Source organism: Phyllostomus hastatus, unplaced genomic scaffold (genome assembly GCF_019186645.2).
Source record: "Phyllostomus hastatus isolate PE091 unplaced genomic scaffold, TTU_PhHast_1.1 phas_contig_34, whole genome shotgun sequence".
In the NCBI taxonomy this organism is placed as follows: domain Eukaryota; kingdom Metazoa; phylum Chordata; class Mammalia; order Chiroptera; family Phyllostomidae; genus Phyllostomus; species Phyllostomus hastatus.
Genome location: NW_025333857.1, coordinates 65356303 through 65383540, shown reverse-complemented (window position 1 = coordinate 65383540; position 27238 = coordinate 65356303).

Below are 27238 nucleotides of genomic sequence, written 5' to 3'. Positions count from 1 at the left end.
CAAATCCCAGCACCTTGGTTGTATACAACAGAAGACACCAGGCTGCCATTGTACCTTGAAACCAATACGAATGAAAAGAAATTGGAGAGTGGAACAGTTGAGGTAATATGTGAAGGAGCCACAGAACACACTGAAAAGACTTGAAAGTTATGAAAATCTAAAAAAAAAATCAATGTTTATATAACGAAACCATCTGAGTATATTTTTTAAGACAGCGAAATTGGCAGTTAATAAAATATTTAATGGTAGTGTCTTTGGAGTACCTGCAAAATTCTAATTTGGAAACAGCTTATTAGAGGCAGGCTTGTGGGGGACACTGATTAGATAAGTTGGGCAGACTATGGGTTCAGGCCCCTGTCAATGGAACAGAATGAGCTGGGACAAACGGACAGTTTAAGTTTGCTGATGTCAGGGCAGGAGAGGACCTGGCATGCTGTCGTCAGGTGCCTTTGTCAGGAGTCTCTGAAGCAGGTGCCATGCAGAGTTCACAGCAGGCAGAGATGGTCAGCTGATCACAGAAACAGGCAGTCACCTCCAGACCCTCAGACACCTCCAGAAGGTTTGCACCACTCCGCCAGTGTGAAGTCAGCTGGAGTTTTCCAGTCCTCTGAGCCCAGGCCAAATTGGGTCTTCAGTATTCTTGTTTCTCAAAGGGGTCCATTCCTTGTATGTTTGTTCCTTTGACTGCCCCAAGGCCCATCTTTGTATCCTCAAGAGGATGTGGTCTCTGAATTGAAATGGGAGGTCAAGACCTCTGATCTCACAAAGATGACAGAATATGGCTTCTGGAGCCAAGCCAATTGGACTGACTTTTTTCTTCTTTTATCAGTGCTAACCATCAGGAGATACAAGATACTCCCCCCATAGTTTCAAGCCTGTGTTCTGCTAGAGGAGAAACCCTTGAAGAAGAGATGCCCACTGGCTTGACATGGTTCTCCTGCCCATTCCAAGCAATCCTCTATGGCCAGGTGGATGGAATTAACTAATTGATCAGGCCTGGCTTGTGTTCCCATCTTTTGAGCCAAAAACTGTAATTAGCCTCTGAACCTCAGAAAATGAGAATAAGAGAGGAGGGGTTTTTAGTGTAGTGGTTCTCAAAGTGCGGTCCCTGGACCAGTAACATGAGCATCTCCTGTCAATAGAAATACCGACAGCCCCCAGCACTACCTCAGGCCTGTAAAATCTGGAAAGCGAGTGAAGGGATCTGTGTTTTCACAAGTCCTCCATGTCACTTTGATATGTGCTCAAATGTGAGAGTCCTTGTTCTAGAAGAGGTATGAACAATTTCCAGAAAAAGATAGGATGCTAAACAAGCAGAAACAGCAGACACCTATTACAGTTTGCACCCGAATAAATCATCACACCCATTTTATAGAAGGGGAATCTGAGGGTCTGGGAAATAATGGGATTAGACCAAGACCTCATGTCTAATAAGCCCAGAGCCTGGTCTTGGACTCAGATATTCTGGTTCCTAATCCAGCCCTCCTCCCACCATAGCACTGTAAAAGAAAATGAGAAAGGAAACTTTTTGCTGCAAGGCATTGCACCTGGTTCTGTAGACTGTTCTTTTTTTAAGGAGCTTTTTTTTCACCTAAGTAACCACTACCTAAGAGTGGATTGCCCAGATGCATTTTCAAGACATAAGCTTCTCCACTGCCCTAGAGGGAATGCGCCCCTAAGAAGTGATGGGTACGTCAAGTAGCAGTTTCCATTCCTATCTGCTCACATTCCCAGAAAGCTTCTCCATGCCCAGAGGTTCTGCATGGCCAGATGACATAATTATCTGCAGATGTTACTCACTCCAGGGCCAAGTTATTCATATTTTACATTTGAAAACCATCTCCCAGCTAAGGCCAAGTGAAATGACCTTTGCAGAATGAACTAGACTGAAGTCAACAAGAATTTATTGAGCAGGGAGTATGTGGCCAGGGCCGCCAGTCACGGATGAGCTTACGAGGAAGAAATCATGGACAGTTCCCCCCAGAGATCCTGATTCTGTGCAGCAGATGAGATGAACACAACTAAAACAATTAGAGAGTTATATGGGCATGCTTGTCCTCCAGTTTTGCTGCCGTGTGCCCAGCACCTGAATCTTCTTTTTACGTTTGGGGAGTTTTCCACCTTTTAAATCTTGATGAGAAGCTCCCTACATCTTGCTCTAGAACCTGAAAAAGCCAGATGTAAACCTTCCCAGCTATACAGGGAATGAGAGCATGGTCAGCCAATCAGAGGTGCCTGGCTGGAGGTGGTGATACGGGGGGCCGGGAGGACTGTGGGAAAAAAATCATCATGTTGGCCGCACTGACATGTGCCTGTTTCTAGGCCACAGGTGATGAGGGTGTCAGAGGCAGTGCCGGAAGCCCTGTGCTGGCGTGTGGAAGATGCTCACTGTGGGGCCCACTGTTAAAGCCATGGGGCCATCAGTATCCCTACTGCATTGCTTACATGCTGTCTTTCTTACGGGTTCTGGTTGTGTGGACTGGTTGTGCTTCCTAGACCTGCATGTGAAGCTGTGAACTTCTCAATATCTCTCTGATAATTTTCCATTGGGCTTAGCTTTCACCAGAGTCAGTTTCTATTGCTTGCTCCTTTGTGTCCTGGCAGATGACCACTCCTTCCTTTCTGTCCCTCGATTGCGCCGTGCTCTCTCCCACAATGGGCTTTGTGCAGGGTGTTCCCTTAGCCCAGGCCGTGGTTTCTTCCCTTGTCTCCAATTCTCTTTTCCTAGTTAACCCCCTTGCACTGTCTAATCTTTGACATCCCGGTTTGAACATCACCTCCTCATGGCGGCCTTCCCTGAGTTACTGGAGTGCTCCTCTTCTTATCCATTGTGAGTACACCGTTTGTTCCTTCCAAGACACTGTCTAAGTGTGTAATCCATGGCTAGTTGTTATTTGCCTCCTCAAACTAGATTTAAGCTAGAGTAAAGCTTAAAGAGGGTAAAGACTGTGCCTTTTGCTCACCATTGTTATTGCCACTGCCTAGCACGACATCAGAAGGCACATGGAGCTGTGTACCATCTTGGATAGTTGAACGGGATGAGTAGAGGAGGACTGTTTGCTTAGGGGGTACAGGCCACAGACACTGTAGTCCTTCTGAAAGGACCGTGGAAATGAGAGCAACTAAGGAGAGTTCCCTGAGTAGGTGGAGCTTGAGTTGAATCTTGAAGTATTTGTGGAATTTGGCCTGGAAGGACAGGGGTGGCATATCCCAGGTTGACAGAACAGCATGGGGCCAAGCGTAGGAAAGGGAGCTGTCACTGGGTGCTCAGAGAACCAGTGGGTGACTTATCTGCTGGGATGAGGCTTCTGTGCAGGAGAGGAAGACTGGGTTAAGTTATATAGGTAGAAGAAGGTAGATTTCAAGAGGCGTTTATTAAAAGAATCTATTTCTGGTCCTGCTTTTAAAAAAATTTTTAATTTGCCCTGGCTGGCATGGCTCAGTGGATGGAGTGCGGGCTGCGAACCAAAGCATCGCAGGTTCGATTCCCAGTTGGGGCATGTGCCTGGGTTGCAGGCCACAGCCTCCAGCAACTGCACATTGATGTTTCTCTCTCTCTCTTTCTCCTTCCCTTCCCTCTCTAAAAATAAATAAATAAAATCTTAAAAAAATTTTTTAAATTTAACTATAGATGGTATACGATATATATTGTTTATATTAGTTTCAGGTGTACAATATAGTGATTTGACATTTTTATACCTTACAATGTGACCACCCCACTAATTCTAGTAATTATCTCTCACTGTGCAAACTTACAGTAGTATTGACTATATTCCCCTTCCCTTTTCCACCCACCCCCCTCTCTTCTGGTAACCATTCCTTTGGTCTCTGTTTCTATGAGTCTGTTTTTGTCTGTTTTGCTTATTTGTTTGTTTTCAGATTTCATATGTAAGTGAAACTGTATGTTATTTTAGTATTTGTCTTTCTCTGCTTGACTTACTGTGTTTAACATAATACCCTCTGGATCCATACATGTTGTTGCAAAGGGCAAGAATTTTTTTATTGCTGCATAATATTCTATTAAATATATATTACATATGATATATATATTCTTTTTAAGATTTTTGGTTCTAGGCAGCTGCCTTATCCTATCTAATTCTCACTTTTTCCATTTGTGAAACAAGAATAATATTGAGTCCATGCTTTCCTTGGTGAGAAGTGAATGGTAAAGTAATTTCTAATTTTTTTTTTTAAATCAAGTGTGACTGTCTCCTCTCAGGAGCCCTTCAATGGCACAGTTGCCTGCACAGCCTGGGAACCATAACCAGGCTTTGAGGTTCTTAATCATGTGAGTCATGCCTACTTCTTCAGCCTGGCTTCCTACTGATTCATTCTCACACTTTATCCACATTTCTCCAAGTTCTTTTGCACCTCTGGGTCTTTGTACATGCTCTTCCCCCTGACGGTAATGCCTTTCCCTTCCTTTTCTGTCATTTCCCTTTGTAGTTTATCTGGTGAACTCCTATTAATTATGCATTCAAAACCAGCTTCTGTCATCTCCTCCAAGAAGCCTCTACTGACTCAAAGTTAATCATCTTGGATCCCATCACTGCATGTGTGTGTATGTGCACACACACGTATATGCGTGTATATATGTGTATGTACATAGATGTGCATGTGCATAAATATGCATGTGTATATATATATGGCGTGTGTTTATGTGTGTATTTATCTAGATATTAATCAACAATGATCTTTTCCACAAATTTTGCTGCCCCAGCACCATACTTGTGTCTGGAACATAATAGGCACTCACCTAAGGTGTATGAAATCAAACTTAGTATAGCAACTAATATAAACTAGATGCATTCATTTCCTAAATACATGGTGAGTACCCATTATGTTCCAGGTTGCACATTAGGCAGCAATAGTGGTGGGGGGTTGGTAATGGTGGGTGTAGCAGAACCACACAGACCCATGAAATCTCACTGATGGAAGGGACTTGAGGAGCAGCTAATCCAATTGCCTCCACTGTTAGATAAGGCATCCAAGGGCCAGAGAAGTTAGAAGTTCAAGGCCACACAGTAATTCATAGCAGAGTAAGTGAAGAACACACTTCTTGTGACACTTAGCTTGGGAATATGTTTATATCACCACCTGCTCTTATGCTTATCATAGTAATAATTACCCTGCCTTTTAGCCACACTGGTTAACTCCTATTTTTAGAGTCCTAGCTAACATTATGGAGGATTAATATTCTTTTTTCCTTCTTTTTATTATTATGTGAAGTGGCTGCAGCTAAGTCATAGCCTGTTTTCCCTGTTTTTTTTTTTTAAGATGTGTATACAAAGAGTGGCTTCCTAATATTTGAAGAGTTCATAAATTATGAATTCAGAAAATTTCCATTTCCGCCCACCACCTTTCCTGCTGTAGCAATTCTGGAGCCATTTGGTGGTGATTTGTAAGTCTCTGAACCTGTAACAGGAGAATGGATAATTCTGAGAGTGCATCTAAGAGAAATAGTTTGCGTCGTTTGGAACAATGAACCATTCTGTAATTGAATACGAGACCTAAGACAGCATGAATGAGATCATGTCTGTAAAACGGTCTGAGCCCCTCAGAGGCAGCCACTCCATAAATACAAGGCATTGTTGTTGCAGCATTTGTAACACCGCATAACAGGAGCACTCCTCGTTTGGAGAGGAAAATGGTCTATATGGGGTTTCATGAATAAAAGCGTGAGCTTGCTCACTCCTCCCTCATTGTTTCCAGCTCTGTTTGGCCTCTGGGCCAGTATTTGACTCTGCTTTCCATCTTGCCACTTAAAGCAGGCATGGGCATGTTGGAAGGAACTCAGCAAAATGTGTCATTCATTCAGTAATTCATCCGATGTTTCCTGAGAGCCAGTGCTATGTGCCAGTCCTATGCTAGGGAGCTTGATGAGGCCTCTGTCCTCAAAGTTTTATTCCCAATGCTCCCTGTAGCCCCAAGAATCTCTACTCTCGAGTGATTATCTTTATCACCTAAAACCCTTTCTTTGTGCCATGAGCTCTCAGAGTTCACGTGGGTGCAAACATTTTACACACATTTTGTAATATGGTCAAGAACAGAAACCATTTCCTCTTTATTTCTTGTTTCCTGACAAAATGCCTTGTTAGTGAGAAACTACTGTGATTTGGGGATAAATGATGACTATTTATTCAACAGATATTTTCCAAGAGCCTATAACGTGGTGGGTATGCACTAAGGATGTAGGCAAGAATGAGAAAGATAAGTTTTCTACCCTCAAGAAAAATAATCAAGATATAAACAAGCCCTCACCTGTGTGGCTCAGTTGGTTGCATGTCGTTCCACTAAGTGAAATTTTGCTGGTTCGATTCCTAGTCAGGGCACATGCCTCAGTTGCGGGTTTGGTCCTCAGTCCAGGTGTGTACAAGAGGCAACCAATCCTTCTCTCTCACATTGATGTTTCTCACCCTTTCTTTCTCCCTCCCTTCCCCTGTCTCTAAAAATAAATAAATAAAATTGTTTTTAAAAAAGATATAAACAGGTAAAGATATGCCACAATGACAGGTAGTGTAAGTTTTATGAGTAAAAATAGACGAGGATGAGGGAATTAAACATAACCGGGGGCCATTATAGATAGGCTGGTGGCACCTGGAAAGGAACCAGGCCATGTGGGTATTTGAGGGATGGTTATTGCAGGCAGAGAGGAAACCAAGTGACCCTGAGATTTGCACTCAGCATCATGTGGAGGCCAGTCCATCTAAGTGCGTGATTAAGGACTAACATAATAGGAAAGGTGGTGAGAATGGTACCCGGGGGCTCGCTTATGCAGGTCATTTGCTTGTGATAATGGTAGGTGTTCCGTGGGATGCAGAGGCTATTACCTCTTATCTAAACCGCCACAGGACCTTCTCACTACTCTTCCTGACGCCAGCATCTCCTCTCTCCACTGTCCCTGTGCACCTGATTTGAAATCTCCATCCAGCCTTGGGTCAGACCATGCCACCTTCATCCTCAAAACTTCTCAGTGGCTTCCTGACTTTTGAGAAATTAAGTTCAAATTATGCTCCATGGTATTAAAACACTCTGCAAATGGATGAGTCTGGTTCCTCCAGTCCTACTCCCCTTTATATTCATCCACTCCCTCTGCACTCCCACGGCACAGGAACACGGCAGTCCTTCAAATCGCCCAGCCCTTTGATTATGCAGCTTCCTCAACTGTGTCTCTTTTTGTGGATCATCTTCAGGACTTGGCTCAAATGCTACCCCCTCCTCAAACCCAAGTTATAGTTATGCTTTCTCTGCTACATGCTTCAACATGGGTGTTCCACTTGTGCTATGTTTGACTCTGTTTCGATGAACACCACTTCTGTTCATATCAGGTTCGGAAGAGATTTGCTGAATGATGGATGATCTTCATTATTGAAAGCAAACAACTACAGGAGCTCACATTTATCGAGGGCTCACCAAGTGCTTAGACTTTGGAAAGGAACATAACAAAGATGATCTCATTTAATCTTTATGGCAGTTCAGGAGTTGGGACTGTCACTAATGAATTTACAGGGGAAGGGACTGCAATTCAGGAAGTTAAGGACCTTAATCATATTCACTTTGACATGAATGTGTGTGCTCTTAACCATCATGTGGTTAAGAAACTCCATTCCCATGGAGGTCAGAATTAATTCACAGAAGAATGGAGAGATTCCAGGTGACCATGAATAAGGATTTCCTGGAAATGAAGGTGCATTAGCTCTGGAATGGATTTCCAAGGCCCTGGTGGATGAAGATAAGGTTGCTGTGGCCTTAGGCATGGAGCTGGCTAGGTGATGACCCTTGGAGACCCTAGCATGGAGCTGGCTAGGCGGTGACCCTTGGAGGCTGTAGCATGGAGCTGGCTAGGCGGTGACCCTTGGAGAGCTCTCCTTCCTAACTTCACGCTAACAGCCTGTGTGTTACCCAGAGCCATACTCAGAAGTCTTTGACTTTAATCCTGTTCTGAGTATGACCTACTTAGAAGAATTACAGTTTCCAAATCCTGAAATTGTGGCAATATTCTGTCTTTAAGTGTGAAGTTCAGAGAGTTTTCATTACTAGTCATTCTCTCTGTCTCCTGACAACATGTACTAGGTAACCATTGTACCTCCAGTAACCTTCATGCCCACCATACTGTGACAGGAAACATATAGTCCTTATCATTGGCAATAAGTTTGTATTATATTCAAGGAGATAAGGCGTACATCCTGAAAACCATAAAACTCATTAGTATATGATAAACACCAATACAAAATCTTGTACACAGAAAGTGTGAAATAAGTGTTCGTGGATGACTGACTGACTCAGCTAATAAGATAATTCAAGACACATTTGTTAGGCATTACTGAGTTCCTGGCTTTGTATGCTGTAAAAATTATGGGAAGTTAGACCTTCTCCATCTGGAGCGACCTGAGAAGGCTTCATCGAGGAGGGGACATTGGAGAAGGGTCTGTAAATTTCAGGCTTCCTGAGGGCATGGACTTCGTTTACTTTGCTCCTATATCCCTGCGCCCAGAGCAGTGTGTGGCACATGTGGGCACCCTCTGTGTATGTGTTCAGTGAATGAATGAATGAATATGATTGCAGCGGTCAGGTGGCAAGTGCAAGGGATGGATAGGGGTGGAGCTGAGTCAGCCTCCCCCTAACACAGCCACAGATGTGAAAGTCCAAGGAGCTTCACTCAGCTCTAGGACCACGAGTGCAGTCTTTCATGTCCGTGACCTTCGGCATCATCTTTTGTGAATATTGCGTCTGCACTAGCGGCTCTCCTGAGATGCCTTCCAGGTCCCATGACCTATTATATTCCAGGTCCAAAGGAAGGGGAAGAAATGAGGGACTCATCATTTGGCCATGCCACCCAGCCCAGAATCTGCCAGCATTTTCCCAGGACACTAACGGAACCAATCTTTGAAACATGCCTATATCTCTTCAGTGGCTTTTGGCCACCCTCACCCTTCAGGGTTCCTTAGGCCCTGATTAGTGCGAGCAAATGCTGTAACTCCTGCTTGTCGTGACTCACTGGGTGGCCTTGGATGGATTACTTGTCCCCCACTGGGCCTCAGTTTCCTTATCAGGAGACTAGTGAGGCTTGCCTGGACAGTCCCCAGGGGCCTCCTCCCTTGGTCGTGAGCTACATCCTGCGCTGCTTCCATCAGCAGGAGTCATCACCGTGACTCATATGTTCTCGGGCTGGAACATTTCCACCTCGCAGGGGTTGCAGGGTGGAGTGGGTTTCCCTGCGTGTGCCTATCAGAGTGGAATGCACCCCTCAGCTCTCAGAGACAGGCTCCAGCGTGGACCCCTGCCCACACCTGGCGTGACGGCCTGGCCCCAGTAGACATGGGCTCAGGAATTTCATGGCAGTTCCTGGAACCTAAAGCCTGGGCCTGATCCAGGTGCTGAGTGGGAGGATGCTGTCACTCAGAAGTCAGTTACTTTTAGTAAACGGAAAATTCCATTCCACCAGAGGGCTGATGCTACAGAGATCCAGAACAAAGCTTTTGTTTCTGAAAATCTTGAAGCAGAGCGCATTTAGGGAGATTCTTCAAAGTCCCTCAGATGCAGGACAGAGAAATATTTTACTGTTTAGCATTGGGAAAATGGTGTACCTGCCCTGCTCCTCTCTCCATTTCTGTCGGGAAAGATATTTGGGAGCTGTAGGGGGTGGGAGAGCCCCCCATGCACACGGGCCAGCTGTGTGATCACCCAAATCTGCACCTTTTCGGCTCACAGCTGTGCCCTCCAAACTGTGATGGGACAATGGGCAATCACCGTGGTCTCTCTAAAGCTCTCTTTCCCTCTAAAATGGGCATGACAACTTCCGATTTCCAAGACTGGCTTAATAATGGGTAAATTAATGTTTGAGACATAAAATGTAAAAAGAGCAACAGAGTAGTATAGAGGAAATAGGAAAGGCTTCAGATTCTCACGGGCCTGTGTTGTATTACCTGCTCTGCTCCTTCTAGGATGGTTAACCTTGGACGAGTGGAGTTACCTCTTAAGCTTTAGTTTTCCAGCCTGACAAATGGCATCGTCTTACACAATGATTGCAGGGATTAAATGAGATGCTATATGCAAAGTGACTTACCAGACCCAGAGGGGGAAATTATTTGAGTCTATGAAAGCTCATGAGGCCTGCCAGAATTATGGGAGCAGAAAAAGGGGCATTTCCCTAGATCTAAGAAGACAACTTACTCTGTGATTTAAAAAAAAAGTTTAGTTTTTGGTCCTGTGCAGAAGGCAGCAGTTGTCCCAATCCCCCTCGTCCAAGTCCGTTGTTACATTGGCAAGATCAGGCAGAAAGATGAAGCTTTCGATGGGTGCTTTGTGGGGGTTCCCCGGGTACTCCTGGCTTCTTATTGGCTGCAACACTTTGCACAGCCAGCGCCTGCAAAGCAGCATCCGCGGATAGAGAGAGGTGCCCCTGCCACGCTGGTGTCAAGGACAACCCTGATGCTGCGTGTTTTCCCCGACAACTATCAACATGGCATTAAGACAAAGAGGACCCCAGACATGCAAATCCCAAGCAATGACTAAAACTTACATTTACTGGTGCTTACTCCCTGGCCAGACAATTCACACGGACTGTTTTCTAATCCCCAGAGCGGTACTTTATAGTAGGTCATGAAGTATTCCCATTTCACAGATGAGAACGAGCTCAAAGAGGCCAGGTGCCAAGCTCAGCACACCAGTAAAGGGCCTGATTGGGATCTGAATCCACACCCTTTGGCTACAGAGTCTGTGCCTTTGACCCCTCCCAGTCCTGCCTCTCAAAGACTCCAACCTCTGCTCCTGGAGTAGCCACAGGGGTAACACTAAAGCCATTTGAGCTAGTGCTTTTTGGGGTACCCTCATTCTGAGCTTGTCCGACATGGAAGCTTTACTGTTTGGCCGAGTCAGTTCCCTCCTGGGTGATGACTTTGGGTAAAAATTCCGTGAAGGCAGACCACGGGGATCTTCAGCATGAAAGGTGTGGGGGCCTGGTCTCCTGGCAAGGAGCGTTGTATCCCTGACGGTATCTAGCATGGTTTAATAACATACCAACCAAATTTTAGCTGATCTTATTGTCTCCTGTTTATCTTGTCATTTTATGTTTATTATTTGATCGTATTATTGTTTTTAAATTCTCCACAGACAAGGGACCCCTTGCTGCCTGTACCCGAGGTGATGGCTCTCACGACTACATCCTAGGGAGAGTAAACTAGGAACCTCCCCCTGTGCCCCCAGCCCCACTTCCGTCAGGGACTTGGCTTTGATGTTCACATATGGGGGTTTGAAGGACGCGTTGGGGTGTCCTCCAGGGAGGAGGGAAGGAGCTGGGGTCTTTTGGGAAATGGAGTAAGGCAGTGGTGGAGGTGGTGAGGCTGGGAGGAGGGAAACAGCTTCCACTACTAAACAAGAATGTGCACCCACTGGCTAGGATGTTCTTGCTAGAGTTCTGTCCAGTCTGGGCCTTTTTATGGTTCCCAAACTACTCTCCCCCGGGGAGGAATGCTGTGAAGCGCTGATTTAGGTAATGGCCCATGTCCCCTGAGGGCACTTGGAAAGGAGCCGTGGACATTTCACAGGTTATGACAGTTATTCCTAATGTAGGTCTCAATGATGATGCATCCCTTTTTTTAAACAAGGAAAAAACTTTTCTTACTGTGTGTTCCCTATTCATTCGCCAAGCACTGTGCTAGGAACCGGCATTTTCAGGAGGAAAGGGATAAGCATGGGGCTTGGGAAGAGTGAGAGGGAGAGAGGGCAACAAAAAATCCTAAACAGATGTGTAGCGAAGAATTGAGGGAAGCACCAACAGGAAAAAGAGAATGTTGTTCTGAGCAAGAATATCAGAGGAGATCATAATTTAGATGGGAGAGGGGCAAAAAGAGCCTTTCTGCTAAAGTAGTATTTAATCGGAGACCTAAGAAGGATTAGGAATAGGCCGTGGAGGCGTGGAGGGAACAGCATCCCTGTGGCAGGAACAGCACAGGCAAAAGCAGGGAGGAGGAGGGAAGGAGCTGGGGTCCTCTGGGAAATGCAGTAAGGCAGTGGTGGAGGGGGAGAGGCTGGGAGGAGGCCAGAGGGGCCGCAGAGGCCCCATCTAACCACTCTGCAGTCGTGACGAGGATTGTGGGAGTCTCTAAAAGATTTTAGATAAGAAAATGCCATGACCCAATTTTCATTTTAGAAAGACCCCTCTGGCTGTGCCACGAAGAACTGAGTCACTAAAACTGGCTGCATCATCCTGAAATATCTTTGTGACAAAAAAAGTGGCCTCTTTACATCTCAGTGTGAAAGTTGTAAATTCAAGCTTCTGGGTTTGCCTGAGTCAGCTCCAGGCCTTTTGTGTGTGTGGGTCTGGGGCTTAGATCACTGGCATATCACTCTTGGAGTCCCATTCTACTGGCTGCCGTGCCTCCTTCCTTGCCTTCTGCCACTGGGTGAATCATAGCTTTTGTCCAAAGTGGGTGGATCCTCCTGCCAGCTCCCACCCTCCCCATCATCATCAGAGGGGGAAGAGCTGCCAAGTTCCCCCTCAAAGTCAGGGACGCCACCTGTCGTGCTGTGTCCTCCTCCCACTCGGACATCTGACAGCCTCCATGACTCGTGAGCTGGGGAAGCACAGATCATCAAAGCCAGAGGGACCTTAGAAACCTTCCAGATCAGCCACCCAGTTTACAAGTTCAGGAAAGGGAAGGGTCCCTCTAAGGGCCGCAGTTAGCTAGGGGCAGATCAGGGCCGAGATAGCTGCAAGGGAGCTGCTCGATAAATACCTCTGTCACAGGCTAGAGCTGGAATTTGAATTGACACACTGTAGGGTCCAAAAGATATTCTGGAATGGGAGTCCAGTGACTTAAGTCCCAGTTCCAACCCCAGAGCCGACCTACTGTGTGACCTCAGATAAGCTTTCTTCCTTTCTGAGCTGCACTGCCTTCCTCTGTACCATGGAGGATCCGTGTTGCAGATTTCTGAACACTGTTGGAGCCCTCACACTGCAGGGGGCAGGGCTCCGGCAGGGACCTGGAAAGGGGCAGTGCTGGTGACAGAGATGTTGCACTGCTCTCTGCAGCAGCCCTCCTCCCATGAAGCCTGAAGGAGCTACTGCGATCACAGGCCACCTGTCCCACATCCACACACGTGTGAGGGTGCACCCCCGCATCAGCAGCAGCTCAGGGCCCTACGCAGTTCTGCTTTTGTTGACAAAACCTCCCCATCCCTGGCAGTTCCCCACTCACTCTCCCACGTCAGAACGTGATCCTGCTGTTGTTCATGTTCCATCGTACTCGGTCACAGAGCTGGCCAATCTGAAACCTCATCCTGCATAGGATATGGATGGCTGGGGACGATGATGAAGGTGGTGGTGATGGTGATTATAGTGGGGAGAGTGATGATGATGGTGGTGATGATGAAGATGGTGGTGATGGTGCTGATGGTGGTGCTGATGATGAGGTTAGTGTTGACTGAGCCATTCACCTCACGTGCATCTCTTCATTTAATTCTTCCCACTAGACTGTAGTTCATCTACCAACACAACAAAAAATTGCCACCGCCACCATCAACAAAAAAAATTAGATACATGAGAAGATAGAAGCAAAAAGAGGTACGAGATGTTGCCAAAAATCACCCGACAGTGATGCAAATAGAATTATTTGCAATCTCATCTCTAGACCAGGGTTGTAAGTAATTCACTATGCTGATACAGAGTTCATATGTAAATGTCTCCTCCATCCCTGCTTAAAAATGAGGACGTTGCCAAAACCCAAAGAGTGACATATGGGAGGAGATCCAGTGTGCTGAAGGATTACTGAGGGGAGGCTTTGGAATGGACGTGAGATTTCAGCCATGCCAGGCAGGCAGCTGTCCAGGCTGCCCGAGCTCTGAGCCTGGCCTTGATGTTTCCTGTGGTAAAAGACATCCTGGCCCCCGTCAAGGAGGCTTCGCTTGCTGGCTGACTCCCTCTCTCTCCCTGATCCTCTTTTCTAAGCCACTCAGTAATGTTTGCGTTTTTAAGAAGTTCACTACTTTCATGTGCAGCTCTAAGAGAATCATGCGGATGGACCCCCAGCGCCCCTGCCTCTGCATGAGTACCCACATGGGGATGCACACATGCACACACACCGAGTGTGCACACGTGCACATACAGGCATGCACATGGAGGCACTAAAAGTCAGTTAATATGAAAAAGAGGGCTAGAAACACTGTGTATAATGCTGAGTTTACAGGTACATAAGGGATGGACCTGTTTTCTGGGTTAATGAGCAGTGTCTACGGAGATGGTTCTGGAAAGTGCAAGCTTCGCTCCAGTAAGGCCTTTCTCTGCCCTGAGGGCAGAGTAAGTTTTAGAAACAAGGAGAGGGCACAGGTCCTCAGTTTGCTGCAGTGGGTGCAGTATCCCCTCTATATGGTTGGTCCTTTGGCTACAGGTGTTGACCTCTCCTCCTTTTCCCAAGGCATAGCTACTCCACCGAGCTCTGAGAAGCCTTGCATGTGGTCTTCTTCACTGAACACAGGTGTGGCACCCCACTCTCATTTCCCCACTCAGGGTGTCCTCCAGGCCAGGGTCTGCCACCCAGCTGCATCTCCTCTCCAGGTGGGAGCAGCTCAGGCTGCGTCTCTCACTGTCCCCCCCAAATAGAACACCTCCCCTCTTCCTGCAGTCCTCTGGGATGATGCAGCCTGATCCCCCTCAGAGGCCCGGATCATAAATGCCAGCTCCCTTCCTGGGGGCCTGGTGAAGAAAAAGAAACTGGTGTAACATCATATCTTTTCTAAGTAGTCTTTTTTTCATAAGTTTGTGTAAAAGGGAGAAAAATCTGAAAAATCAAATGGAGGGTGAAGGTGGGCTCTATATTTTTGGTCATTGATAAGGAATGTGTAATAATTAAGAAATAATCATAATGGGTAATTATAGGAATGAAATGAAATAAGATGCAGAGAAACACTAAAGGCCATGATTGACACATAATTAGTGCTTGGTAAAACTTGTGTGTGTGTTTATGTGAATGAGTGTGTGCATGGGTGTGAATGTGTGTGTGAGCATGTGTGTGTGTGGACATGAGAGTATATGTGTATGTCAGTGCATGTTTGTGTGAGTGTGTGAATTGTGTGCGAATTGTGTGTGATAGTGTGTTTTTGTGAATGTATGTATATGTGTGAGTATGTGAAGTATGTCAGCATGCATGAGTGTGTGAAGTATGTGAACATGTGTGTGTGTATGAATGTGAGTGTGTGTGAAGTGTGTGTATGTTCACACGCCCCTGCAGGGTCGTTATGGGCCTGTCAGATGGAACCAAATGGGCGATAGCACACTCCTTTTCTCTGAGAAAAGTGATTTTCAGAAGAAACACTTCTCACCACTCTTAGGCCTGAGCTGAGATTATAATTAATAGCTCATCCTCAGTCAACCCAGATTTCTTTCTCTCATGCTCCAAAACGCTGGCAGCCTGTGCACTTCATTTTTGTTTGGCCTGAGGGGCCATTTCCATCGGCTGAGGCGCCAAGTGCCCCTCTGCTGTGGCAGCTCATTAAATGCACAGCCTGTCCTGGGCAGGTGCTTCCAGAGGCCTAAGTGCTCGGTGCTTGCAGAGTGGCGGGGCTCCAGCCAAGTCCGGGCAGCTCGGGGGAGGGTTGCAGAGGTCCGCCAGTCTCGTGGAGCTTATTTTTACAGTGCGCCATGGCTAAATCTCTGGGGGGATTTAGTTAAGATGTGTCATGTGTTTTCAGAAAGTTTACCAAAAATCCAAAGTAATTGCTTGTATTATACTTATGAAAAGCGTGGGTTTCAGTTAAGGCGTACTTACATAGATTTGAGATTCAGCGCTGACACACACAGGTGCTGAGACCCTAGGGAAGATTTCTGACCTGAAATAGTGAGGATGGGGGTTTTGCCTTTGTTCTTCCAACTGCTGCAGGCGTACCCACATCATAGAACGCTCTCCACTGAACCCAAATCACCCTTTTACGCATCTGTATCTCCATTAGGCTATGAGTTCTTTGAGAGTAGGGACCATGTCTTGTTTGCCAGTGTAATCCCAGTGCCTAGTTAGGTACCTTCATTGTAGGTGCTCCAAAAAAATTTGGTGGGTGAATAAACAAGCCAATGGATGAATGGATGGATGGATGGATGGATGGATGGATGGATGGATGGATTGGTGATTTTTTTTCTAAAGTACATAGTCCCTCATCTGCCAAACGGCAGAAATACCATCTACTTCACAATGATTTTATGAAGATTAAATGAAATCAGAATTGCTAAACTCTTGTCACAATACCTGGTATATAAAACGCACTAAGCAAAAACTGGTTCCTTTATTATATCCATCCACACTTGCCCTCAGAGTGACATGTTAACTTCAGCAGATCTTACTAGAAACCAATTACCATTTGTGAGCTTTCAGCACTCTAGCTCTTCACCTACAGCCAGGATAATCTGCAAAAACTGCAAATCTGGTCATTTCACTTGTCCACTCAAACCCAGTCAATGGTGCCCAACAATCAGTGAGCAAAACAACTTCTCAATCAATCATTCAAATTCTCAGGGTAGCCCACAAAGTTCTGCCAAGGTTGATTCTCACCCACCTCTCCATTCCTGGGTCATGCCACTCTGTCCCCCAGCGACACTGGCCCTGTTTTACACACTGGGCTTGGAGCGCGCCAGCCTGCTTTCCTCTCAGGACTCCCGTGTATTTAGCCTCTCCTGCTTGCAATGGCCCCCACTTCTTAGACTGGGTCAGAGCTCCTTCTGTAAATGTTCTAACTCCATGGACTATTTTTTCTTTGTTAAATAGTTTATATAATATATTCATTGTGTGATCATGGGATTAATGCCAGCCTCCAGCATGGATTCTGTCTGCCGTACTTCATCCCACCAACTAGCACATCATCTGACACGAAAAGGAGTCAATGAATATATATTGATGAATGGAAACCCTTATCTTTCCCCAAGCCCTGTTTACGCCTCTCTCCTATCACATACATTCACCAGCAAAGGTGTGCATATCTTCCTTTCCATGCTACGCTTAGGGATTATCCATTATGTTTTTGTCCCTGCCTCCTAGCTGGTATGTTCACCGGCCAGCTGAAATATATACACATATTCTGGTGGAAACTCAGCATTCATAAGTCCTGGGGAACATTTTGATGTGCTTTCTTATTCAGATCCAGCCTCCTGCCAGTGCACTTGCCATTTGCCTCAGCTTCTCTCCCTCTGTTTGCTGGCTTCCTCCCTCAGGTCATAGCAATTACATCTCAGGAGTCTTTGGAAGTGGAAATAGGCAGCGAAAGTGGGCATTACTGAGACACAAAGATGGCCTTGTTGCAATTCAAAATATCACCAAGTCTGTGGCCTTTCAGGTACTGCAGGTCCTCAGGTGATGCCTTAGGAGGGGTGTAAGACAAAGTCCCCGGAACCCAGCTGTGAGCTGAGTCTGCACATGAAATCCCGGGGGATCAGTCAAGGCGAGGGTCAGAACGTACATCCACTGAGAGAAGGAGTGAGTAAAGGTGACTGAAGAACAGGCACAGACGGAGCCTGGAAGAAAAAAATGTGCACATTCTTCCCAACAACCCTTGGAACGGAAGCTCATTTTCAGATTTTATCTTGAGTCAAGTCACACTAGAGAGAGGAGTCTTGTCTCTGCAGGGAACTACCTGGTCTTATGATTTTTAAAATTTTTTCTTGAACTTCTAAAGACTGTTTTGGGCCAGGGCACTTGGAAGGAGAGAGTTATTTACAACCTGTCACTTTGAATCAAAGAATAAAATGTTGTTGGGTCTGGAAGCATGGTCCCTGCATAACGTAGATGGAAGAGTATGTTTAGAGATAGGCAGATGGGACCCCCAGTGCCTAAGACCCACAAGAAGGTTTGCCTTTTTCTGTGATTGCTTCTTTGTCATTCAGGGCCAAGAGTTGTGTGCAATACCAACAGGGTTGATAGGAGGTTTAAATGCATAGAAAACACCTAGGGAGGCCCTCAGGAAAGGTCAGTCCCTTCTCACATGATTGAGATTTGGTGGATTCCTTGAGAAATTTTGAGAAGATGGAGCTGCCAGATTGGGTGAGAATCATTCTAAACGACTTCGTCTTGGGTTTCGTTGGCGTCCCTGCCATTGGCTGGAGCAAAAGCTTGCATTAGAAAGTCTTTTAATCCTTGTTGCCTGAATTAGACCTGAAGTGAAATCTAATTCCAAAGTAGAATTATGTATTCTTTTCCCTGAGAAAATGATATAGGAAATCACTAAGGTAGATCTGTATATCTAGAGAGCTCTTTCTTCAAATTACTCACTTGTATATCCAGTTTATCATTGAGACATCTATTCATTTGAATTGTCTCTCTAAGTTGACATTTTATCTCCATTTCTGCTGCCATTTCCTCCAATTTAGGCTTCATCCATTAGGCTTAGGGCTATTTTTGAGCATCTAACCATATGTTGTAGATCTTCAATACCTCTGGCTGGAGTTCTTGCAATAGTCTCCAAGCCAGCACCCCCCCACCCCCCACCCCCCATGCCAATTCCTGTTCATGAGCCATAAGAATTATCTTCTTTAAATCCTGTACTCATTTGAAGGCCCTCCAAAATCTGACTCCATCTCACCCATCCAAACATCTCCCAATGTTCCCTACTCACAAGTCAAACCAAAATTGTCCTTCTCATCCCAAACAAATCATGGTGAGTCCCACTTCCGCTCCTTTGCCTATCTTCCTACCTTTCTTGGAATGTATTCTCTTGTTATTTGTCTGTTGTTGAATGTATATACACATTCACATCTTGCCTCCTATTTTTCGAAAGCATATTGCTACCTTATCTAGTATCTCTTCCCATTTTTTCAAGGTCAGTTCAAATCCAGCCTCATTCTGGGGGCTTGCCTAATCTCTTCAGCTCATACTGACCTTTCTTCTCTGAACTCCAAATACACTTATAATTAGTCAAAAGTATTATTCTCAAATGATTCATACAATGTTTTGTTTTGGTTGTTTCTGTTCTATGCTCTCAAAAAGAAGATGACTGTTGAGGTTAGCCCTGATATGCTAGGTTCTTAGGCAGTCACTGGATGGATCTCATGAATCTGGGGAGAAGCTTTAAAGCTGACTGGTGAGGAGGGAGCTATCTCCTCTTCCTATGTTACTGCCCATCTGTTCACTCCATCCTAGTCCTGCCCAGAACATTCATTGCAGCATTTTTTGCTAATGGGTAGGATTACTGGGTAGAAAACACCATGTTTATGTATGGCCTCTCTTTTGCCATGTTCATGTATAGCCCTCTCTTTTGCCCTTCATTTGCACTGTGGTCAGTTACTTGCTTACCATTGCAGGTGGCTGAATCAGGGCTACCTCCTGAGCAGATCCAGCCATCTCTCTGTGTTCACACAATGGAGGACTGAACTTTGACTCCTACATCTGAATCTCACCAGACAGACAGTCTCTGATACAAAAATATGACAAATTAAATTTGTAAATTACCACTTTATTTTGAAGTCATTTATGTCACTTGTGAAAAGGAAAATGTAATGTCTCAGGGAAGGCAATTAACCCTTGATGGTGTGACAATGGATATATTGTGAGCCAGTGGAAATCCTCTTCTGCTCATGGGGCCTGGACATGGATCCCAGGCCCTGAAGTGCTGAGAGGTGGGTTTGGAGTGGGATTATGGACACCATGAGCTGGAGGGCCAGGGAGTGTTGCCTTAAAGGAACTCAGGATGGAATCTGGAGATTGTGCTTAACATTAGCTTCCCCATCTCTGGTAAGATCAGGCATCAAACTCACAAGTTCCAGGATGAAATGTTGGGTTCGAAAAGAGAAAAGTAATGCAAAATTAAATGGCCAAAAGCCACTCACAGTTGTAACTCTGACTTGGACTCACACGTGTGTGTGTGTGTGTGTGTGTGTGTGTGTGTGTGTTGATGTTTATTTTCTGTACATAATATTTTATCTTTAGAGATCTACTGTTTTTTTTAATTTTTAAAAAATTTATTTAAATTGTTGTTGCAGTACAATTTTCTATCTTTTACTCCCATCCCAACCTACCCACCCAACCCTCACACATGTTTTAATTCCATTTAAGGAAGAGCTCAGATTTCCTCCCTACCAAAGACCTTTCTCAATCCTGGTTAAGATAAATTACCCTCCCACAAATGTTGTATTAGAATTTGTTAACATTTCATTGTTGGCTTGTATGTCTTGTGATTTAGCAACTTATATGTTTGTCTGTTTTTCCAACAGATTGAGAAGCTCTTTGAGACAGGGACCCCCTTACTACGCATTTACATTCCTTACAGCCAGGTTGTCAGGTGTGGAATGTGCTGCCTCTCCCTTACCCCTTGCTACAGGCAAACTGACAATCAATCACAGCACTCCTTACAGCGCTGCTTGGAAAAGGCCTCAGAATCCTTCATAACAAAGCTCCCTAACCTGCCTTTATTGATTAAGCAGAGTTTTCATTAAAAAAAAAAAGCCTATTTGCTATGTCTATTTATTACAAGTAGCATAGTGGCTTGCACATTGTTGGTGTTAAATATTTGTTGATTTGGACTAACGCCCAACAGAGACATATCTAAAAAAAGGAGGGAATTGGTAGGGGGGTAAGGGTGGAATGAACTAGGATAGGACAGAGAGGGGTCACAATCATTAGGACCTGGAGGAAGAACATGGTCTAGGACACAATTGTCTGATGGTGTAGCAACCTCAGGATATAGGATCATTGTATTATGCTATTCATGACAAAATCAGGTTCTAAGCAAAGAGCTTCAGATGGTTCAGAGACAGAAAATCAAGCTATTCTGGCAGAACCACAGCTTTACTCATGGTGGCAAACACAACAAGTACTCTAGTAGCATTTGTAGCAGACCTGCAAATGAAATTTGTGTGCTCTGCATCTGGAACAGATTAAATGAATAATCCAAAGTGGCTTCTCTTCAGAGTCTCACAGTATCTCTTTATCATGTTAGCTTTTGATCTCTTTCCTTCCTATGGATTTACCAATCCTTTCAGTATTCTCTCCTGGTGGTTTGCTTAGCTAGTTAAGAATATTCCTACCAGGCAGAATCTTGACTTCATAATAAATCAGACATCATTGGCCTTATGAAGGAGCTGCCTTTGGGTCAGGTGTTCACTATACAAGAATCATTTTGATACATAGAACACCCAGTCACCACTTCCCTTGGTGGCTTGATGTGGGGGAGATTAGCCTGAGGTAGATAGTTGTGGAGGCATCAGCAGCTCCCAAGCATGACTTCAGTACAGGGACAGTTCCATGAGAGAATCTGAGAGCCACTGGAGTAGGGGTTATGTCAGGAGGTGTATCAATGAGAGTGAGCAAAGGGAACAGATCCTGGTGCAAGGGGAAATTAGGGTACCCAGCACTCATGCCTGGCATCTTGAGATTGGTTAGGATTATCATCAATGTGATTGAGTTTCAGGATATTCTTGGATATATGATTTGATATCTTTCATCGATTTTGGAAAATCTTTGGCCATTGGTTCTTCCAATATTTTTTCTGCTCTATTCTTCTGGAACTCCAATTACATCATTTATTATTGTCTTACATGTACCTTTTTACTTTTTTTCTCCATGCTTCAGGTTGTATAATTTTTATTGATTTGCTTTTGAATTCACTGTTATTTTATTCAGCTGTGTCAGGTTTGATGCTAGGCCTATCTAATTAATTCTTTCAGCTAATGTACTTTTCAGTTTAAAGTGTTTGAGCTGTTTTACAGATTCTATTTCTCCATTACATCTGTCATTTTTATCTCTTTTTTACTTCCTCTAAGTTATTTTATGGCATGGTTATAATTTGTGAAAGTCATCACCTGTTAATTCCAGTACCTGTGGGTCATCTCTGAGTCACCTGTGTGTCTATATTCATTGGCTATTTTTCTTCTTGTTTATAGGTAGCAAGCAGTTGCCTCTTTGCAGACTTTGAAAGTTTATTGTGTCAAATATTGTGTTTTAAACAATCATAGAAACTGGAGTAAATATTCTTTTACTCCAGAGAGAAAGAAACTCCTCAGTGAGGAAACTAGAATAAGGGTGTGAGTTAGGTTTAGTCATGAGTTGGGTTAGGTCACATCAGAGTTGCGGCTTTATTTAGTTTTAGTTCACCTCTGGTTTTAAATATCCAAGATTAAGATGTATCCTGTGTGTATCACTAGCCCATTTCTTTAGTAGAAGTTTTGAGCTCTAGGGCTGTTAGATGAAGAGAAATTGTTCCCTTGCCAGTCCAGTTCTCACCCTCTTGCAGTGACACCATGCACTCAGCTGAATGCATGTGGGGAAGAATTAGTGGCCAGGAGAATTAGCATTGTTTTGCTATGTGGAGTTCTACAAATTGTGACTCATCATATGAGATCAGAGAACAATGCAAGTCTTTACTGACTTACCATTACCGCTTCAAGACCCTATGCCTATGGCGGGCTTAACCTTCCACCTTCTCTTGCCTAAACATGGCAGATGCTGCCAGAGAGAAAAGCAGCCATTATTTTTGGCTCATGAAGGAAGGGTTTAACTCTCCCTGAAATTTAATTCTTTTAGACTTCTTAGTGTATTGAATCCTCAATATCTTTAAAAGGTATATGATGTTTTCTGATAGTTTTGGCTGTGGGAGCCATAGTTGGTATTGGACTCCTATATCTCCTACATCCCAAGCAGAAGCAGAATTCTCTCTGGTTATTGTTGTGGTCATATTCTAAGACCTCTTCTTGGAGGGACTGGGATGCTTATATTTATTCTTCTCTTGTGAAGGTTGGCTGCAGATTATTTGGTAAACTCTGAGATGGTCTGAGTATATTAGTTATTTCTGGTAACACATCAAACTCTTTGTGCTTTACAATGAACAATTATTTTCTTATTCACGAACCTTTGAGTTGGCTGTGGTTCAGCTGGTGTCATCTGGGCTTCACATTAGGCAAAGTATAGGATTCAAGTACCATCCACATGCTCTATCATCCTCTGGTTACCTGGGGCATGCTCTTCTAATGATGGGTTTAGATGATCAATAGGACCATGCTATGTTAGCAAGGATAAAGCCTCTGCTCATGTCACATATGCTTACATTGCATTGGTAGAAATCAAGGTCAACATCAGTGGGGCAAGGAAATATATTCCATCAACAGAGGCACTACAAAGGCAAAGTGTGTAGATGGAATCATTTTATAGAGGGATAAAGAGTTTGAAAACATAATTCAAACTACGATGTTGGGGCTTGAAAATCAAGGCACAGCTGCATTAGTAAGATCCTGAACAAAGCTTTCTCATATTCATAAAAGGAAGCCCTGACACTTTATTTCCATTAGCCTTTTTATACTGAGGACCCAAATGACAACTTTAACCAGAGACACACACACACACACACACACACACACACACACACACACAGAAGAAGAAGAAGAAGAAGAGGAAGAAGAGGAAGAAGAGGAAGAAGGAGGAGGAAGGGGGGAGGAGGAGGAGGAGGAAGAAGAAGAAAAGGAGGAGGAAGAAGAAAAGGAGGAGGAGGGGGAGGAGGAGGGGGAGGGAAATAGATTTGAGGTAGACAAACCAAGAAGCTGGCTGACCTTGCTGGAAATGTTCCCCTCTCCTATTCTTCCCAGTTCAGATGCTAATGGCCAAGTGAGTCTACTAAGAAAAAAGGAAACCAGATGCTTCAGGAAACAAACAAGTCAACCACACAGTAGTCCAGAAAACTCATGGAATTGCTGTGGTGGTAACACACATTTCTATCTGTGCTTTAGAATTTGCACTGGTACAGTGGTTCTCAAACTTTATTTATTTTAAATTTTATTTATTTTTAGACAGAGGAGAAGGGAGGGAGAAAAAGAGAGGAGAACATCAATGTGTGAGAGAAACATCAATTGGTTGCTTCTTGCATGCCCCGCGCCCCCAACGCGGGTACCCTGATGGGAATGGAACTGGTAATGTTTTGGTTTGCAGGAAGATGCTCAATTCACTAAGCCACACCAGCCAGGGCTAGTTCCCAAACTTTTGCAAGCAGCATGAATACCTGGAAGGCTTGTTAACCAGAATCCTGGACCCTTTCCCCTGAGTTCATAATTCAGTTGGTCTCGGTTTATAATTTTCACTTCAAACCAATAATTTTCATTTCAAACCCAATAATTTTCATTTCAAACAAGATTTTTTTAGAAGATGCTGATGCTATGGTCTGTGAACTGCTGACTGAGGACTACTTCCATCCACAGGTCATAGATGCTGCAAAGCAGAGATATTTCATGGATTCGCCTGAGAATTGTGGGAAGGTTTCTCCAGCCCTCAGTTGCCTTGATGTTGAGCCAGTGCTCCTGATGGGCTGAGAATATTCATCAGTTAAAAGCATGTGAAGCTGCACTTGGCATGGTAGGGATAGCCCTGTGCTGGGATTGCCGGGTTCCAGCTAACCCGTTTGTTCCAGTGACCTGTTTTGAAACAAGCCACTTTAATCTCTCTAGATCTAGATTCTTCATATGCTAAAGAAAAAGTCCAAGCATTGGATAACTGGTTGACTTAGGTGGCATCTAAGAAATTTTTTATTCATCCCTGGCTGGTGTGGCTCAGTGGATTGAGCACAAGCCTGTGAGCCAAAGGGTTACCAGTTTGATTCCCAGGCAGGGCACATGCCTGGGTATTGGGCTAGGTTCCCAGTTGGGGGTGCACAAGAGGCAACCACACATTGGTGTTTCTCTCCCTCTCTTTCTCCCTCCCTTTCTCTAATAAATTAAAATATTTTTAAAAGAAATTCTTTACTCAGAAATTACATCATTTTATGATATTATTAATGGTAGCTTTGTGACTTTGGGTGATTTACTTAAACCCTGCAAAACTCTGCAAGTCTCAGGGTTTTGTTTTTTTTAATTTATAAAATAGATAAAACCATTGCATCTGCTTCTGAGGACTGCTGTGCGCGAGAACACAATGAGATGGTGTATGCACAGAACTCAGGACAGTGCCTGGCGTAGTCCATGTTTAATAACATTGCGGGTTATGATTGTTATTTTTAATTATCCATCCTATGGAATTTCATACAATACCGTGAGTTTGAGGTGAGGAAGAGAGACCACTCCAGAAGAAAGATAAGGAAAGGTGTGAAGGAGAAGGAAGCAGTTGAGCTGGGGCATAAATACCGAGCGTGATTGGATTTGGGGGTGTCTCAGGCGGGGAGGGAGGCGTGCAAAGTGGGGAAAATGCATGCAGTCCGGGCCTCGTGAGCAGGAAGGAGCTAAATGTGGTGGGAAGGTACAAGTGTGCAGCAACATAGTGGAAAATAATATACGCCTGGAACTAAAGCAAGGTAAGGGAGACCTTAGTTTATGACGCTCGGGAGTTGGATGTTATTTGGGAGACAAATGGGGAATAATGATGTTTAGAGAAAAAAAGTGGTAATTGGACTTGTTTTAATCCTAGCTTCACCACTTTAGAGACTTGTGATCTTAGGTTCACTTGGACATTTTGAGGTTCAATTTCCTTATTGTAAAATGGAAAATATACACCCATACAAATATATACATATCATAGTGCTGTTATGAGGATTAAAGAAGAACACACATGAACACACCAATAGTAGTGCTCTGCACATAGTAGACCCTAAGTTAATGCTTTTGTAAAAATAGGAAATTATGTAAAAATAATTTAGAATTACAGAAGAGTAACACAGGAAGTACAGATTTCCCGTAGACATGCCACCTAACTTCTCCCCCTAATGTTAACATTTTACGTACTGATGATACACTTTTCAAAACTAAGCCATTAAGATGAGTAACTAGTACGAGTAGCCTTAAGTAAACCATGGACGTGGATTTCAGCAGTTTCTCCTCTAACAATGTTTTGCTGATCCAGCGCCCGCTCCAGGGCACCGTGTTCTATTGGGTCGCCGTGTCTTCTCAATATCCTCCATCCCATGACAGTGTCTTGGTCTTTTCCTCCCTCTCATGATGCAGACACCTTTGAAGAACGCTGTTCAGGTATTTTGAGAATGTCCCTGACTTTGAGCCCATCTGATTCTTGTGGTCAGACTAGAGGTGAGGATTTGGGGGAAGAACATCGGAAGTGTTCACATAATATCAGGGGTACATGCGGGGAGGGCTCCACAATGTTCAGGGCCCAGTGTAAAATGACGAAGTGAAGCTTTGTGTTCAGAAAGCAGAAAAAAGTGTTAAAGGTACTAAAATAGAAAACTTCTCCTTTTTCTCCATAATTTCCCTCTCAATTTCTTGCATTGTCTTTTATTGGCTTTTTATTTTATGTCACTGTAAATAAAGAAAAAGCAATGTTTTAAATGATAGGCATGGATTTTATTGTTTATCTTTGCATTATGCAATGGTAGTTTTAGGTGCAAATATAAGATTTAACTCACATGCGGAATTATCAAAATTGCACAGTTTGTATTTTGAAGATTGCACAGGCATGTGTTTTGTTCTTACAGAAACAGCACAGAAGCTGCACAAGACTAACACAACTGCTTTTATTTCACTTCCTTTCCTCATAAACGTTTCCTTTCTTTTTTTCCTTTTTATTGAATTTATTGGGGCGACACTGGTTAACAAAATTACACAGGTTTCAGGTGCACAGTTCTACAACTAATCATCTGTGCCCTGTATTGTGTCCGCCACCCCGAGTCAAGCCTCCATCCATCACCTTTTATCCCCCCATACCCTTCCCCACCTCCCCCAGCCCTCCCAACAGCCATCAGCCTGCTCTCTATGTATGAGCCCGTCACTGTTTTGCTTGTTAGTTGAGCGTGTTCATTAGATTCCACATATGAGTGAAATCACATGGTATTTGTCTTTCTCTGACTGGCTTACTTCACTTAGCCCAATGCTCTCCAGGTCCATCCATGCTATGCACGTATTCTAGAGACCGATACTCTCTACCTCTGCTTACTGATGAATAAGACAGGACTAAAAGGAAAAGGAATGTTGGTGGCCCTATATTTCATTTTCTTTCTGTTATCATTTTTAATATAAATAACAGTGTGAAACAGGGAAGTAACCTAAGTAAGAAAGGATATGATAGGGTTTCTTGGTGATTTATGTTTCATAGAACCCCGCTGCCTTCCTTCTCTGTTCAAAGCAAGTTCTGGTCCACATGGGAAGTGTGGCTTCTAAAGGCTGTCAGGTTCCCTGCTTACTCAGTCGTGGGTGTAACACTCTTACCTTGTACTTGCTTGGAGTCTTGCTGGACTTCACTCATCGTGTGTCCTCCGATCCTGTGCACTTGGGACATCCAAATGCTGTCTGTGAATAGGGTGGCAAGGAATGGTGTGAATGCACATTGTATGTATCTCTTCTGCT